Source organism: Argiope bruennichi, chromosome X2 (assembly GCF_947563725.1).
Source record: "Argiope bruennichi chromosome X2, qqArgBrue1.1, whole genome shotgun sequence".
NCBI classification, from domain to species: Eukaryota; Metazoa; Arthropoda; class Arachnida; order Araneae; family Araneidae; genus Argiope; species Argiope bruennichi.
In genome coordinates this window covers 1,063,507-1,082,237 of record NC_079163.1, presented here as the reverse complement: position 1 = coordinate 1,082,237, position 18,731 = coordinate 1,063,507, and the positions used below count along the sequence as shown (strand labels likewise).

At 29.2% G+C, this 18,731-nt stretch overlaps 1 protein-coding gene across 1 annotated transcript in view; it reads left to right on the top strand.

Moving 5' to 3' along the window:
• The first annotated feature begins 2,646 nt into the window (after positions 1–2,646).
• LOC129961109 (slit homolog 1 protein-like) overlaps positions 2,647–18,731 on the top strand; it is a 33,022-nt gene continuing 16,937 nt past the window's right edge. The window contains exon 1 of the mRNA XM_056074939.1: positions 2,647–2,779. The gene's annotated coding sequence lies outside the window, so the exon portion shown is untranslated. The remainder of the gene's footprint in view (positions 2,780–18,731) is intronic.

The window sequence follows — 18,731 nt, the reverse complement described above, 5'->3', positions numbered from 1 at the left end:
ATTGATAAACAATAATTAGCTGCAAAAAAAAAAAAAAACCTTAAAGGAATTGATTAGAACACGAATTTTCTTTTCCTTCAAAAAAATAGTTATTTTTCTTCAAATTGGACAGCGTATAAAGAATACCGTACAGTGTCACTAAATATTTTGAACCATTTGCCTATGCATTCCATAACTTAACAATATCTTCTAACTTTTCTTTTCGATTATTAATATTGAGAATGTTTGCAGATGTAATTTTATTAATGTCAGCTGCTCTCTTTAGTTACAACTTCGGTGAGTTATAAAAAATAATTTATCATTATTAAAAATCGGAAAATTTAAAAATCGGAACTTTTAATGATGTTTAGAGGAAAATAGTCATTTAAATTATTTTTTATAGTTAAAATTATGTTTATAATAATTTTAACACTTAAAAACGAAATTATAGTTATAGTTCAAGAATTGATTTTCTATTGAGGAAATACATTTATTTTTCCCTACAAAAATTAGCATCATATTAATTGAAACCGTCTTTAAATTGTTCATTTAATTTATGTAATTTTGAATATTTAAAAAGAGCTATCATATTTTTAATTATTTTTCTCCTAAAAATGAAAAACATATTAATTAAAACTGCTTGTAAATTGTTAAAATTAATTTGAAATAATTTCGAAAGAAAACAATTATAAAAAGTAAAAAGCACTTGCCAAGTAACGAACTCGCGTCTTGTAAATGCTACTTCAGCGTTTTATAGAAATGCTGCTCGAACGCTCGGCATTTCTTAGTATATAAGCTGTGCTGAAAATTTGAGAGTCATTCTCTAGGAAGTTGGCGGGCTATTTCGTTTTAATATTTTAATGAATGAACATCTGAAAGGCATACTACCATTATACTAAATCTCATCCTGAATTCAATTTTCCAACAACTGTCCTCCCCTTGTAAATCCTTAATTTCATTTACTCCAGATCTGGTGAATATGCCAAAATTTTGTCACTTTTCATATATGTGCTTTTATTGAGGAAGTGCCAGTGCTCATGATAATCCCACTTCGTAAGATTTTTTTTATTGATTCAGTAAAGTTTTTGTGAAGAAGAATTTTATCTTATGAAATTCCGTATTTTCTATCATATTTCTTATTCTCAATGTAGTGTTATCCTTTATGTTAGCGTGTTTGATGCTCTTTTGTTATTTTATGCATTGTAGTATTTTGTTGTATGTCATTTGTGTTTTATAGCATACTATTAAGTTTATTATTACTAGGTTTAATGTTTGTTGCGGAGTTTATAAATATTTAATTTCTGTTTTATGCTTTTAAAAGGATTTTAACTGTGTTCAAAATGTGCCGGGGATTTGGTTTGTTTTTTCTCACTGATTCATCCTCTGCCCTTTTAAGCAGGCTGTGTCAGTGGTAATCTCTGCTTTACTAACTAGTCCATTAATAAGAGAATATTAATATTCATAATTTTCACTTTCTAAGATTACATTTTTAAAATAAATATCTAAAAGTTGACATTAATGTGATGTTCACTCCTACTCTTTGCCTAAACCTAAGCATTCAAGATATATAAAATAAATTTTGATAATAGCAATGCAAAGGAAATGTTAACCACATCAGATTTGAAAATAGTATCGTTATAATTGTTATGCAGATTCTTCGAAGAGATTGAAGCACACATAAGGAAGTGATTACTCTGGTTCTCTCTTAACATATCGATTATAGAATGTGAAAAAAGATGTCAAAACTTTTTGAATTCCAGAATTCGCATCGATTTTAATTCCTCCGAGTATGCACCTATCAGTATGAATCGCTTTTACTTTGATTTGCTAGCCCTCCAAAGCTAAGAAATCCTAGAAAGACCTGAGAAATCCAATAAGATTACCATGATGTTTGATTGATGAAAACCACGTCTTGTTGTTCTTTCTAATTATTTAAAAAATGAGTAATGATTGTAAAATAATCTTTAGTTGCGATCAATATTTGGAACAAAAAGGAAAACCTTTTAAAATAGTAAATAAATATTTTTTATTATCACGATTTATGATATCATTCAAAGATTGACATCATTGATTAAAACTTGTGATTTCTGATAATTTCTCTTTTTCCTTGATCTGACATCAATAGTCATTAAGCATCTGCCTTTCTTACTCATAAGAAGACTTCAAAGTAAACTATCACTTCAAGTAGCATCGTGTTTATGTGACGAAGGCTGTTAATGAGCTGCATTACAATAGACTTTTTGTTCTTTTTGTTTATTTTCAGTGAAGCGTTTCTCTTTGGTAAACTCCAAAGACTCATTAAAAACAGCATTAATTTAAGAGACAATTAATGTATATTTTGTTAGAAAATTTTTTGAAGTAGAAATTAAATTTCTACTACAATTTTGTATATTATTTGAATATAATTAAACTAAAAAGTAAATATTTACTTGATATTTCAAAATTCGAAAGGTAAAATTTGCAAAGATTTACAATACGAAGCGATAAAATATAGTAAAATATAGTAAAGGAATTTCAAAGATTTCACAGCAATGCAATTATGCAAAGAGTTTTCAATATCTGGATTTTGAACTTCCTTCTTATCTAAAAAAAAAATTATTCCATCATTTCTAAATGCAATATGCAATCGTTCCCAAACATTTACTGATAAGGAAGATACGACTTTGGAAAAATATTACCACGTGTTATTTCACTTAATCTGAAGTGAAATTTTACAGCTGGATAATAGATTAGGGTGGAAAGGAGAGCTGATTTTTACCTAGATTCTATAGACTGCCCATCTATCTTAAACTTAAGAAAGGTATGTGTTAGGAAGTTTTGTTACTTTAGAATCTGATTGAATCTAATTCATTCTAATTTATTTTAAAATTAAAATAATCAATATTTTTGTTAACACTTCTGTTATATTTTGAAAAGTAAAATAAATTTCCGAAATTTTCTAAAATTTTTGAAAAAAAGAAAAGGAAAGCATATTTTAAAATTTTAGAAATTTAATACGTTTAATGAAGAATTTATTCTTTAAATGTTGTCAATGAACAAAATGTTATTTAATATATATATTTTTTTACAGAGATTTAATTACCTTTTTCCCAGCTTTCCACTTTACAAACAGAAATTGTACCATGACAAAAGATTCTTGAAAATCCGAAAATCATACTTTAAATAAGAATGTGAGGACAAAAGTCAAAACATATAAGTTTTTTAAGATTTTGCAAGTTGCAGACTAAAATATATAATGGATGCAGAATGTGTTTAAGACTTTGAATGCATCAAAATGTGAAAGTATTTTTCACAGAAATTAAATAGACTTATAGAATTATTGTTGGGGGGAAATAAGTAATGTTTCGCGAAATTTAATTTCATGTAAAAATTAAATATTTCATAAAATGGAAGTACGAGACTTTGAAACCCGCGTGATTATATGCAGTAATTTTTAATATCTATAATTTTCAAAGAATTGTTTTAAAAATTAAAACTGGGTATACACCAGCTAATCCGTTTCTTTTTAGATTAGTCAGAAACTGTTGTTCATGTCTTCGTTCGGTATAGCGAGAAAAACATTGTTTGACTGGAAACTTTAGTAGTCCTTTTTTCTATAAGTTTGTCAGTATATGTAAGCAAAATTTCTTAAGAAAACCATCTTCTCTAGAAATATCTTAGCAAGAATTTTTGAATAATTGTTTTAATGTTATTTTCCTTTTATTGATCGTTAATTAAATTTTCAAATTTTAAGTTATTTTACTTTCATTTTTAAGTTGCAAATATGAAAATTGAATTGCTTTGAAAGTGAAAATTTTTGATTCAGAAATTGTGTCAGACTCTAAAGAAGTGCTGAATTCTGCTTTTAACCATGTTGAAACCAAACTTGAAATATATTGTGCCTCAAACAAAAGAAAAATAATAAAACTCACTTTTTCACTTGATGAAAAATAGCCTTTGTTCTTCACACTGTCAAAATTAATAACAGAAATAAAGTTAACAATCTTTCATCTATACAGCAGAAAAATATTATGGTTATTCTATCAGATCGAATCTTCTGTTAAAAGCTTATTTTTGCAGAACTTTTATAGATCGCACGCTTACATCATTTTTCGGAAATTAATTTTATAATAACGATTTTGAAAAATTTACATACTTAAAAATTTCATAAGAAGAAAAAATAATTGAAAATTTTGTCAATTATAGATAAGTGTGTTTATTCAGTTAATTATTTAATTAACTATCAAAATTTTCCTATGTTCTTAGTTTACAAAATAAATTTTTCATAAAATACTTTACATTTTTTTGGAGAGGCCCTTGAATTATATCATGTTTCGTGTTAAATAAGCTGACTAAAGATAACACACATTTTATTTTATAAGTAAATAATTTAATAATATAAGCATTTTCGAAGCAGTAATAATCAGGACGGATTGGTCAGATTCACGGCTTCATTTTGTCCTATGGCAAATGGGCGCCATACACTAGAGACAATATGGGATCTTATTATGTGTATGTTTAATCAAAAATTCTCCAGATCGAAATATTAGAAATTAATATTGTGACAGAATGAACCTTGACGAATGGAAACAAAATAAAATTCTTCACTATCTTCTCTATGAATATTGTTGCAATGAAATCCAAACTTCTATCAGATATATATGCCATATGTAAAATTTTGAATCAAGTCTTGGAAATATCGGTTGAGTCGGAATATATTTTGAAAACTTTTGGAAAGAACTGAGAGTTTATTCTGATGATGTTACTCCCGAATATGGCCAAGTGTTAAGAATTTCTTCCCTTTATTCTTATAACTAAAAGATTTCTATACGTCATATTCGTCAGCAGTTTAATGAATTTGGAATATATATGTTTGAGGGCTTATGTGCTCAATGATTAATAACTATATATAATATTTAACTATTCCCCTAAGTAATAAAAGACCTCTTCTTATTTATTTAGATTTCATTTAGTAAATAGTCCGAATTATGTTTCAGATACTTTCTCTGTAATGCCAACAGCTCTGCTTGTTTCTATCATTTCACTCACAATTTTCAATTTTCTGCCTCCCTGGTAATATCCATATAATAAGTCTGAGCTGACTGGGCATCAGAGTGGAATGGAAAAATAGTTGCATTTTGGTGTAGATAAAATAAATTCTAAATATGAAAAATATTGGAGTAGGTCTTGAGGTGCCGCAACGACGTTATAGTTTCAAAAAATAAAAATTTTAGATACATTTTAAAGTTTTTTTTTATTAAACAATCAACTTTTGATTTCTAATTTGTAATAGCGCGGAAACGCTACTTTTTGGCATAAATAAGATAAATAAAAAAAAAATATATATAAAATATTGAAGTACATCTTGAGGTGCCACAAGGACGCTAAAGTTTCATAAAAACACACTTTTTTGCAACATTTTAAGGATTTTTGCGTGCCTCGATTATGAAATAAAAAGCTTTAAATAGGCATTGTCATATGAATAGAAATATATAAAAAAAGTTTTATTATTGCACTGGTATGGCAATGAGTCGTCGCCGGAGCAGTTGTTACTGAAGTAAGGCGGAAGTTTGTCTGCATCCGGTGACAAGGAGAGGCCCGGTTTAAAATCAATAGCTCTGCCGAGTTCAGTTGAGTTTGCGTCTCCGCTCCGTCTATTGTATAACTGATTTGTTAGTTGGGTATTTTGCTGTGAGTAAAAAGTGAAAATTAGTGAAAACTAAATTGGTGAAAACAAGACAAACATCGGAGAGTTCTATTTTTGGGAAATTTAGTAATTTGCTGGAAGTTGAACTCACAATGAAACTAGAGCTACTGTTATATTAGACATAAACTCAATCTTGATTCAGAGAAGGATCTTTCTGCAAACGTAATATGTGACACTTTAGTTCCCATAATAGAAAAAAGATGGCCAAGAAATTTTATTCCCATTGCTTCTAGCGAGGGAATGTCGCAAATGATAAAAGCTTTTCATGCTAAATATAGGAATTTATTAAAGTCTAAAAGTAGAAAATGTGCAGATAAGTTTGATTCCAACCTCACAGAATTTAGAGAAGAAACTATACGTTTATTTGATATTGCTGACTTGTATAAAATAAAAGGTTCTAAACAATTAACGCTCTAAGAAGAAAATGGTTATAGGAAATATTGATATATCTAAAACACATGTGCTTTGATGAAGAAAGAAGCAAGAAAGAGCAAAGATCTACAGAGAATAGTTAAATTTAATCAAGAAACGGACAAAAAATACTAGCGTATGAGAAACGATTACTGGCGACAATGACAACGCTGAAGAACAACAGTGTTCTTTACAAAAAGAGGCAAACCAGATCCGCCAAATAGACAAGAAGAGATAAAACTACCAAGTGCTGGTGTGGTTTAATATTAAGTTACCTTTCACACACTTATGGTTCTAAGCATCTTTTTTACCTTATCTCATATTCACGCTATCTCTCTGACCATCTCAAGAAAGTTATAGATCAGATTATTCAAAGAAATGGATACTTTGCTGATTCAGAAAATATCCTTTTGTCCATGCTAAGTTACGAACGTAAAATTCAAATAGAACTTGGTTTACGACATATATTAAAAGCAAGAACAGAAAGTAAAGACAGTATTAGGAATTTAATGTTCCAAAGATAAAGATTACATCGACATGATCTCATGGCTTGAAGAGACGCAACTGAACCTCCTTTGTTAAAACATGTTTTCAGTTACTCTCTCAAAGAGTTTATACATAAGGCATCTGAAGCTGAACTAAATAGTATAGGGGACTCGGTTATCGACTTTCTCCAAACAAAAATTGACTCACGTGTGAATATGCCAAAATTTAATTAAAAAAACTAGTTTAATGTGGCAATGAAGTAGAAACGATCATTTTGAAGCTATAACATTTGTAATCAATGAGGATACAGAAGTAAGAAACGCAAAATTTAGCATAAAAATATTTGTTAGTATTATACTTTGTAATTAATAATTTTTCCAGTTGTAACGCTTAGATATGGCTTTAAAATCATCTTTTTTTATGAACGAAAAATTCATAAAAATATTTCATCAAAGCTTATAATTTCAAAAATTTTAGAGACTTTAATCTCATTGCGACACTCGAAATACTGTTGTATTGGAACCAAATTTTCTTTTATTCTTTTTGATCCTAAAAGCTAACTTTTCCCCACTATTACTAAGCTAAAATCTAAGAAAAAAATCTTGAAAGCCCATTTTAAAAATTTCCGTTTTTTCACTTTTTTTACAAATTTCAAGCTCTTTGCGATACCTCAAGATAATATAATATTGCAACCAAATTTTTAAAAATTGTTTTTAAACCTAAAAGGCAACTTTTCCGTACTATTACCAAAATAAAATCTGAGAAAAAGTTTTAAAGGCCCATTTTAAAAATTTCCATTTTTTTACAAATGTCAAGCTTTTTGCGGCACCTCAGAATAATGTAATATTTCAACCAAATTAAAAATGAAAAAAAAAAATGTTTTGAACCTAAAAATTTTTCAGTACAATTACCAAACAAAAATCTAAGATTAAAAAAAAAAAAAAAAAAAATGCTATTTCCGTTCCACCCTACCGGGCGTGCCAAAATAAAAAAAGTATGTTGTAAAAATGAAATTTATTTTAACATTTGTATGAATAAACGTTTGAAACAGTTTTTATGCCAATATTAATTTCTGATTTTTTTTCTCTTGAAACTGCGTTATTTTGTATTTGTTACATGGTTTAGTATTTGCTTATTTATTGTCTATATGTTTTATTATAAACCACCTTTGGCAAACAGATGGTTTATAGAGATTAATAGACGATATAAGTTTCAATTAAACAGCTTATGTAACTTGTTTTTGATAGTTTCGTCAGCAAAACATTCAAATTTTAGTTCAAGCTTCAAATTTAAAGTCATGTAATCCGCAATATTTTAGAAATTTTACACCATTCTGTTCGTAGTATTATGGATTTTTCTAATATTTTGGCATCTTCCTTTAAATTTGAAACGAAAGGGATTAAACTTCAACTAATACAAAAACGTATTTGCTGAAACCAAACATGTTTCTTAAAAATGTGAGTACGCAAAATAGAATCTTTCAGCGTTGAAGTCTTATGTGTATTACAGAATGCTTTTTTTATAATTTTTGCTATATCTTAGAGGATTATTCAACAAAAATTCAGTTTACTACATGAAGGAAGAATTTATTAAATATAGCTCATAGTAGAGCTGTGCTGTTTTTCAATTTATCGAGAACAAATAATCGATATTTTTGAAAAATCAATTTTCCGATCTGAATTTTTGAAAGAAATCTATTTTATATGTATCACGACCATGAATCAAGATTCGCGATGAATCACGAAGCAGTAACACAATTAATTTTTGAACACAAAAATACCTTTTCACTATTAATTTTTGCTTTCGATGATTAAACTGTGTTTATTTAGAATTTTTATCTTTTGCGCATTTGTGTAAATCCCATCTATCGAAAACGAAAATTGGACAGAATTTGATTCAAGGTTTTAGAGAGAAGAGAGTTGCCCTTCATTGTTTTGTTCCTTTGTGCATAAGTTTGGTTAGTATTTTTATAAATATTTTGCATTTTATTACATAAAAATGCTTACTTTAGGCATGTCATTTTGGAATAAATCATTTTCTATTCTCTAAACTGTGCAATAATTTTTAATATCTTTATGGGTTAAATTAAAAAAAATCATATAAGTAACTGAACTCAAAATGTTTATGATTTTCAACAGATACTAATTATTTAATTTTAAAATCCTTTTAAGCATTTATTTAAATAATTAATCAAGATATTTTTTTTTGTTCTCGATATATAAACTCCTGGTGTGCCAACAAGTATACCACAAGACTTACAGGTGTAATTCAGTGCGCAATAATCAAGATATAACGGTCTAATTAAGATATTAAGGAAGATATTAATTATTCTTTCCATTTAAAATATAATGCACAAAATGATGATTTGCCTAAGAATAAAAGTAGAGAAAGGAAGAGACCATTTTATACCGTTCTTTAGAAGGCAATTCATAAATGTACGTCTTTCGGTAGTGAATTTGGTACATTCAAATATCAAGTGCTTTGCATCCTTCTACCACTGTAATAAAAACACCTGTCGATAAGCGACGAATTGACATGAATTGACTTAAAAAATGTATGTTACACACTTGTCTTAACATGAGTTTTTTATAAAAATGGCAACAACACATATAAACTGAAACTTTATATGAATGCTCTTTTTGTGAAAAAATATCCCTTCCCCTCCACCTTAAGGGATACAGAAATGGACAATTTAAAAGAAACCATCCCCTTCTAAAGTGCTGGCCATTAATGACTTTTAGGAATTCCTTTCAGAACTAGTTGGAGTGCTTGATAGCTCTTGATTGAATTTCCGATGTTGATTTATGAATTTGCAGCAATGGGGGGCGCATTTCAATTAATACTTTCCCCTAAACTTAGTACCTAGTAATGGGTTTTTAAATTTGTTTTCTTTGTCGGATTTCAATAATTACAAACACACGTACTGACAATGAAAAATCCCAGGAAGTTCACAAGATTTTGTTAATGGAAAGCAGATGGTCATATTTTTTTTAAGCTCGTAAAGAAAACGACATCCATCAAAATACCATAGCAGAGTGGCAGATTTGAGAATTGATTATGGGAAAACTTTTCTTTTACTACCAGAGTTATGCTTACTTACCAGACATTTGATGCAAGTGGGACAGGAAACAAACTTCATGCTCCCGGGAAAAAAAAATTCATGTTATTGTCAGGGTATGCAACTTCACTATATACTTTTTTTGGGTGAGATTTTTTTTTTTTATTTAATTCAGTGTCCCTCAAAAAGTCAAAGATTGCTTTTGAGTGCAAAAATAATGTTTTCATCTAATGTAACAAATTTTTATTTGTGTACAGCAAAGCAATTACTTTAGCACAAATTCTTATGCCTGAAAGAGGAATGTTTAATTAAAAATTCTATCTCTATAAATTCTTAAAAATGTATTAATTTTAAATAGAAATAAAAAGAAAATTAATTTTGTAAAATACAGCTTATTCAGCCAATAACAGTAAAAAAAAAGAAAAGAAAGGAAAGGAAAAGAAACAAATTACTACACGTAAAAAATGTTCCAATAGTTTTATATATTCTTTCAAATTATAATGAATGTATTAAATCGAAATTGCTAAAGATGAAAATTAGTTAATTCCAAAGTAAATTCATATAGCTGCGTAAAGAAAAATATTAATATGAAACATATTATCAAGACATAAAATAAGAAAAATTAATAAAAATATACAAGTGAACGAATTATATTATTAATATAACATTTAGTATCAATTAATTTCGTTACATATACTAGATCCGAAAAAATACACAACTAAGATAGTTACTGTTTTTACAGATACATTTAATGATGTAAATACACATCTCCCTGCAATTGAACAGCACCATTAATATTGAAATATGGGCAGAAAGTTTTCCTAATATCTTGTGTGTACTGTGCAGGTTTCTTTCAGCGAAACTTGCAAAACTGGGGTTGTTAGATTGAATGCTAGTAGCCACCCTTTTTCCACCGGTGCGTCATCATATGAAAAGCTATCCGCTCGAGCTCGGCCTTCGTATTTTCCACTAGTGTGCAAAGACTCAGAATTTCCAACTCCTTGCAAAATTAGTTCTAGTGCACGATTGTTAAAATTATAATATAAAATGCGAGGAAATTGTTACTATATAAAACAGAAATTCCTTTTATTTGGAATTGTTATGATTAGCCGGTATGTTAAGATGTGCTATTTATAATTTATAATAGCAATAAATAAATAATGAAACCACAATATATTGAAAAATCTTGATGTATGTTGGACACTATATCGTGTTGAAGCTCAATCATCCCCAGCCCTTGTTAATAATATCGTTTTTTTTTTTTTTTTTTTTTTTTTTTTTTTTTTTTTTATAAAAATTTAGAATTCGTAATTCATCAGAACATTTATTGAGTGAAATTTTATAAAATGTATTCCTTTTCGTCATTTAGGCCATCCTTCTTGTTAAATTAAAGTACTTATTACTAACGGTTTAGAAATTAGCTTTTGGAGCCAAATTATAGTGGTTATCTTGTGTACATAAATTATTTTTGCCTTAAATAATACAGAATTAATGAATCAATAATATACATTTTTTAAAAGGTCACAGAAAACTGTTGCTTGTATTTATTTTCACCGAAAATATATTCATAATTATTTCATTTCACGTAGACACGTGCGAAAAATTATTATTTTCTAGATTCCTAAGTTTAATTTAAATTTCTGTCATCGTGATGGCAACACGTTGGTGAAAGCAAATTTTTTTCCGAACGTGTAACATGGTCATGGAGGATAATTTAATTATTATTTTATATGAAATATAATATAATTAATTTTTTTAAAAAAATGACTAAACACAGAAAAAATTTAAATATTTAAATAATAGGTATCATGAAAGGGATAATTTTTTGAATTTTAAGATGATGTAAAAATCTATATTGTGCCGCAACATTTCCGGAAATGTTTGCAGAGAAACGCCAACATTTCAGTTAATTGATTAAAATTTCAAACAAAATCAAATAGAGGTGCACCATTTCCACCTTTCAAAATATATATGTGTCATCTTTTGGATCTCTAGATTAAACGATTTACCTCATAGAGCGCCTATAAGCACACGCACACATTTGCAATAATATTCATAATGAGCTATGATGCCTGCCACACATTTATCTCCTTTAAGTTTCTAAGTCAGTATATCTGGAAATAGCCAGTTAAGTGCGCAATTAATTATTTACGTTCCTGATTGACGCTTATCTTGCTTACCTTGTATTTAATAACTTAAAAAGTTATTAATTGGTATCTGAAGTGCCGTTTGAATATTATTTCGATGAATATGAAATCTGAATTGTTTTTTTAAACATGCCTGATGAAAATAATTCTACTTTCGCTCGCCTTCCACGTGATCTAGAGATCACAGAAGAAATCATGGCCGTCAAATGGAAATTTTGGCAGCAAAGTTTTGATTTCTACGCAACTGCTACGTGGCTACTGAATAAATCTGTGAAAGCTCAAGCAGCTCAACTATTATCAATTATATCAACTATTATTATGCCAACTATAGGACCGGCAGCTATTGAGATTTTCAATATCTTTGGACTATAAGATGCGGAGGGAAACAATCTGAAGGTAATTAAAGAAAATTTTAATTATTACTTTTCGCCGAAGCCGAACAAAACATATACGTGTTACTTATTTTTCAACTGTTTACAAGTTAAACGCGAACAATTGATTCGTATCTGATGAAGTTAAAAACCAAAGTAGTGGAATGTTCTTTCAGTACTTTGAAAAATAGTTTATTATGTGATCAAACTGTAGAATAAGTTCTGATAAAGTGCTGGAACTACTATTAGATGAATGGGAACTAACGCTGAGTAAAGCAATTGATATATCTCGTGCAAGTAAGCAAGCATCAACTTAGGTGAAAGAGATGCATGTAAGTAATAATAGTGAAAGTGAAATTCTTTCTTTGAAGCGTTCTACAGTAAAAGTTTCTAAAACTTCTTTTACTAATTTTAAATAAAAATCTGAAAGTAATAAGAAAACTATGTTATGATGGCGTTGTAATTTGTCACATGAATTCCGTAATTGCTTTCCGTCAATATTCTTTGCCGGAACTGTAACAAGAACGGACATTATGCCAGTATAAATTTAAATTGAAGAAAAAACCTTTTTATAAAGAAAAAGAGCACGAAATAAAAAAAATTAATTAAAAAAAACTTTTTCAGATGCTGAAGATTTAACTTGCGATACTCTATACATAGGTGAAATATTGGATAGAATGAAGTAAGATTCCAATAAGAATTCGTGATTTACAACTGTTATATTTGATAATGGACATACTGTTAAACTCGATAAAGGTGCCAAAGGAAATGTTATTACAAAGTCAGAAATGCATAAAGCTTGCGTATCCCTTTACAAATCTTCCATACACCACTTAAGATCTTTTAATAACAATTATATGCCAGTTGTAGGTTAGATACATGTGCACTGTATCATAGAGAATAAATCAGAGAAATTTAAATTAATGATAGTTGACGGATAGTTTTAGTTGTGTTCTCGGACGTCAAAATCGTGAAAAACTCGGTTCGATTAAATTTGACTGTGTACCAACACAATTAAAGGTAATTAAAACCAATAATTTTGATATGATATTTGATGCATTGAATTGTATTAAGAATATTGAATATGCTATTGAATTTCAGGATGGTGATAAATTTACTACTCACCCTTCTCGCAGAATATCATATGTTTCGTGAGAAATTGTTAAAGCTGAAATTGATAACATTTTAAAGCCAGTTACACAAGGTATCCCTGCAGTTAGCTAGTTGGTTATTGTTAAAAAAGGTGAAAACGTCTGTATCTATATAGATAAAGCAGATATAAACAAAGCCATTAAATGACATCATTATCCTCTTAAACAGTCGAGAATGTTGCTGCACCCGTAGGAACGGCTTAATATTTTAATTTACTTGATGCTAAGAGAGGCTTTTGGCAAGATCGTGTTTTCAAAGCTTTGACCGATTATCTGTCTGGGAATACACATTGGGGGCGTTATTCCACCCATATATATTTCATCAAGTTATGTAATCTATTTTGAAGGTTTTGAAAAATGTAGAATGTTCTATGGATGATATCTTTATTTCGGTCAATACTAAAGATAAGTTTAAAAGTTAACTGTAAGTGTTATTCAATGGCTACTTGAAAATGGAGTAGCCTTGACAAAGAAAAATTTGTTTGGGGCAAGAATAAGATTAAATTTTTAGGACATGTGGTTTCATTGGAAGGCATTGAAATAGATCCATCAAAATCTAAGAGTTGAAAATTTAAAAACACCAACATGTGTCGCCGAATGACATAGATTTATGGATAAGGTAAATTATATATACAAATTTATTCCTCATTTTTCAGTAATCTGACCCTTTGTGAAGACTACTTCAAAAGAACATGATTTGGGAATGTTCAACTGATCAAGAAAGCGCCTTTGTAAAATTAAAAGAAGCTTTACAAGATACTCCGAAATTGGCTGCCTAAAACATAAATAAGCCGATAGTGATAGAGCCGAGATATAAATAGAGGGTGATAGTCCCTTGTTTCTTCTCGAAATAAGCGTACCGAACATGAGTCATGTGACTTGTGGGAAATCTTAGAGTCAGAAAACCTTTTTTGGTACCATATCTCAAATGAGAATGAGATTACCATAAACTATATTTCAGGACAAATTAAATTTTTCGTTGGATATGCATCAGGAAATCAGGGCTCATTGAAAGAGACATTCGTCAAAAATTCGCCAAGCAAAACAATTACGGATAAATGGAAAATGTGTAAATCCACTGTTATGAACGTTTTCAGCTGTGCAGATAAGTTATAATCTACCTCTACGCTCATTTCAATCACGAGCACAAAAGACAAGACAATCCATTGATTACATCATTAGCTTATCAACCTTTTAGATATTTGTTGCTGTTATTGCTTCAACATTTCAGGATACCACTTCCGCTCGTCCGATTTTTTTCCATATTGTGCTTATTACTACTTGCCTCTTAACGAGTATGTCTCGTTTTATAAACGAAGAGTACGCCAGGTATTCATTTTGTGTACGAATTTTGTAATGGTAACTCTTGGGGAGCCGAGGAAGAGTATCGTCTGCGTTACCCAAATGGTCTTACACCTAATCCTTCTGTATTTGCAGATGTTCACCAGTGGCTAAGGAAGACTCTGGTTTGTTTAATAAGATGTTTGAAAAAAGTTAGAATCGCTGATCCATCACCGTTAAGGAAAGTGTACTCGACACTTTAAATGAAAATCCAAGTTTGAGCTCCTGACACTTTCTAGTGAAGTTGGAATTTCACGAAGTACAGTGATGAAAATCTTGGACTAAAATGAAGACTAACATACCATTTTAAAACAGGTGCAAGAATTACGGAGTTCAGACTTCCAAAAGTGGGCAACGTTTTGCAGTTGACTATTACAAAGAAATATCAAAGAAAGACATTTCCTGAGATTGATACTGTGGACAGGTGAGTCACTTTTTACTCGAGATGGCATTTTCAATAAGCACATTTGGCATCTGTATGCACAACAAAAACCACACGGAGCACGAAACTCTTCGTTCCAGACACGGTTCAGTTGAAATGTTTGGCTTGGAATGATTGGCGATTGCTTAATTGGTCCACGTGTTCTCCAGGGTCATTTGTCAAGCAATGCAGTTGTAATTCTTTTAACGTCATCTACTAGGATTGCATTATGTCATTCCCGCACTCAAACGATGGGAAGATCATTCTCCAACGAGATGAGGACCTTGCACATTCTTCAATGGCAGTTCAGGACTTCCTAAATGAGATTTATCACCGATAAATTGGTCGTAGGGGCCAATTTTTTTGGTAACCTAGATCGCCATATTTGACTCCAATGGACTTCTCTGTTTGAAGTTTTCTCAAGCAAAAAGTTAACATGCAGAAGTTGCCAGTTTAGAAGGGATAAGAAGTGAGATTGATGAGGAGATATTACAACTTGAACTATTAATAAAAGCTGTTAAATCAATTCAGGAAAGAGCAATAGCATGCATTAGGTATGGCGGCAACCAATTTCAGTGGCAGCTTTAAAAATATTACATTGCTTTAAGTTCAACAACTTTTTTGTATTTTTGCATATTTCTTTTTGAAGTCATATTACTTTTTTATATTGTACTTTTTTTACCCTTCTCAATAAAAGTGTAATTTTTCTTATTTGACTTTAAGTTTTTTTTTCTTGTTCAGGAGTAGAAATGACCCTTTTTAAATTTTCTTTTTTGACGAATGCCAGGGATGTGTTGCCAACAAAGGAATTTTTCTTGAAATAAAATAATTATCTGATTTATGGTCGAAAGCCGATGGTATGGACAAGTTTTTGTTAAATTTGACAAATTGTACGTTTTTTTCGGAATTCAGAAATAAAAATTTTGACGACTTCAAGCTGTTGTCATCTTAAAGGATTTAAACCTTTCTTTCAGAATATGTTCTTACTTTGAGTTGAGAATGTGTTCAAAAGTTATTCAGTTTAGATTTTTTCACGATTTTGAGCAAAATCAATTTATTCGCCATACCTCTCAAACGGTTGCAGATGGTACAGGGTTGCTATAGTGTTTTATGATCCCCATGGGCTCTTCTATCACCCTCTTTCGTTTGTCAGAATTGATTAAACACACTGTATAGTAAAATTTCATAAATGTTCAAGTAATAATTGCATTGTGTTACGTTTCCTGTTCCTACATTTCTACTCGTTAAGGAGCACACTCTAAATATCGTTGAGTGTGCTCCTTATCATCGTTTTTTTAGAGATATTTTATTTTACCCAAGTTTATTCCCTGGGCCAAATGATCCATACAGACATTAATGTCATTTATGTGCTCCATTCTCACCACAATAATTAATCATTTGCTTCGCTGTGTTCATGTGTAAATGAGTATCTCTCCATTTAAGTATTCTAATTTTTTTGCTTTATTGTGATTGCGGTTCATCAAAAAGTGATTTAAATATTCAAGAATTAAAAAAAAATCTGTCTCCAGCATACGTTTCTGACACAACAAATGAAAGATTATAAGTGAATTCATCAATAATATTATTATTCCTTACTACCATTTAAGATTTATATTGTGTATTCTTAATTTTATTTTGGATTGCAGATTTAAACTATGATGTAATGTCAAATAATCTTTTAAAATTATTATTTAAATTATTCTGAATTTTTACAACAAATCTATTATTTAAATTTATGCCTAATTTTAAAATGTGCTTCACTTGAAAGTTACCATAATGCTATTAAGTTCGAGGAAGATGATTCATTCAACTAAATTAAATTTATCTGACCTCAAGGATTCAAACTAAGAAAAAAAATTGACGACACATGATAATCAGAAAAATGGAAATATGATAATCAGAATAAATCATCAATGGAAATATTTTCTACACCTGTAATTGTAATGAAGCTATTTTCTGTTGCCTCGTGTGTCAGAATACTCTCCTTATTCCAAACAGGAATGTTTTGCTTTCGAATTCCCAAATACTCTTTTTCCCAACCTTCATAAATATTTTTTACAATTTATTTCACAATTAATACTTATTATAAAAGTATAAAATCTTGCGTTTTATATTTCCATTTACAAGTGTTTTATAAGAAATTTTTGAATTTTGTGTTGAATATTTTCAGTTCCAAATATTTTATATGAAATCTTAATTATATTAATATTTCTTTTAGATGAATATTGATATTTTATTTAATATTTTATTTCTAATTTTGTTGAGCCAAATTCTCCAAAATTTAAGAATAATGTGGGCAAGCATACTTAGACTATCCTCAGCAAATTAAGTTCATCAGCTGAACTTCTACAGAAAAATGGCCTTGAATACATCTATGCACTATACCTTTTAATTTATGAATAGTTTGTTATTATTTCTGATTATTTAGTTTTATTTAACATTTTTACAAATATAGCTATTTATCTTTTTTAAATTTCTAATATCCTTGTCGTAAATTATTTCTATATTAATGTACAGGTAATGTAAACGTATGCATCACTTTTAAGATACATTTAAATTTTAACATCTTACTTGGACACCACTGTAACGTAGGGTTGTGTGTCAAAGGGCTCTGATGCACCTCTGCATCTTACGGTAGGAGAAAAATTGTACTGATACCCCTTAATCTAATTTAAATTCTAATTAATATCCTAATTTTTACCTTAATTCAGCTCATATTGACTTCAATCTGAAAAGTTCTCTGATTTCCCGATCCAAATCTCACTTTTTATTTAATTAATTTTACACACGACCTATAAAACTGCCGACTGCAGCATTTTCTCATGTACTGAACGAAAAGATAAAAATCCCTAATACCTACTACATTTTTCAAAGATACCTAAGATTCCCTTTCCTAAATCGTAACGTGGCAAAGAAATCTCTATCAAAATCTCATATTAAAATCACTGAAGGGAAAAATTTAGGTTTCAGTTTTAAAAACTTTGAAATGAAATAACTAAAAAGAATGTAATTAGTACAATTTTTAATTTATAGTGCAATCTACATGCTATTTAACTATAGAACTGTGCATGTTTTTTAAAAAATTGTGAAATTTTATAGTTTTTAAAAACGTAATTTAAATCTTAAAAAAATAATGAATTAAAAATATGAGAATAATTTCCTACTATTTAAAATACACTCAATATTAATTTCAATCAATTTGAGTCAATGGTCATTGTAAATTAAATGATATAGTGAGAAAATATTGCGTATTATAAGTCAACATTTTGGGTCCACTTATTGTTAGAGGTTCTAAGGTAGTTACTTATTTTGTATGTTTGTTACTCCAATCACGTAGATCAGCTGCTATTGGCTTTATATGCAAACAAGGTTATGTAAAAATACATGAAATAATTTACTTGATAGAATGTCTAAGAAAATAAAAGTATACTTTTTAATCATTTCTAGTACTTTTATGTGAGAAATACTGATGTACAAAATAAAAACAATTTAATGTTGCAGAAATTATATATTATTCTTTTGGTTTCAATTCATGCATTTTTGAAAATGCAATCTATTCATTCCAAAAAATGAATGATAACATTGTAAATGCGAGTATATCCTCACGACGACCAATATTTTTAAACCCAGTCCACTACTGGGAGTCATACTTCTTTATGTCAAGTAACGGGCATAATTCT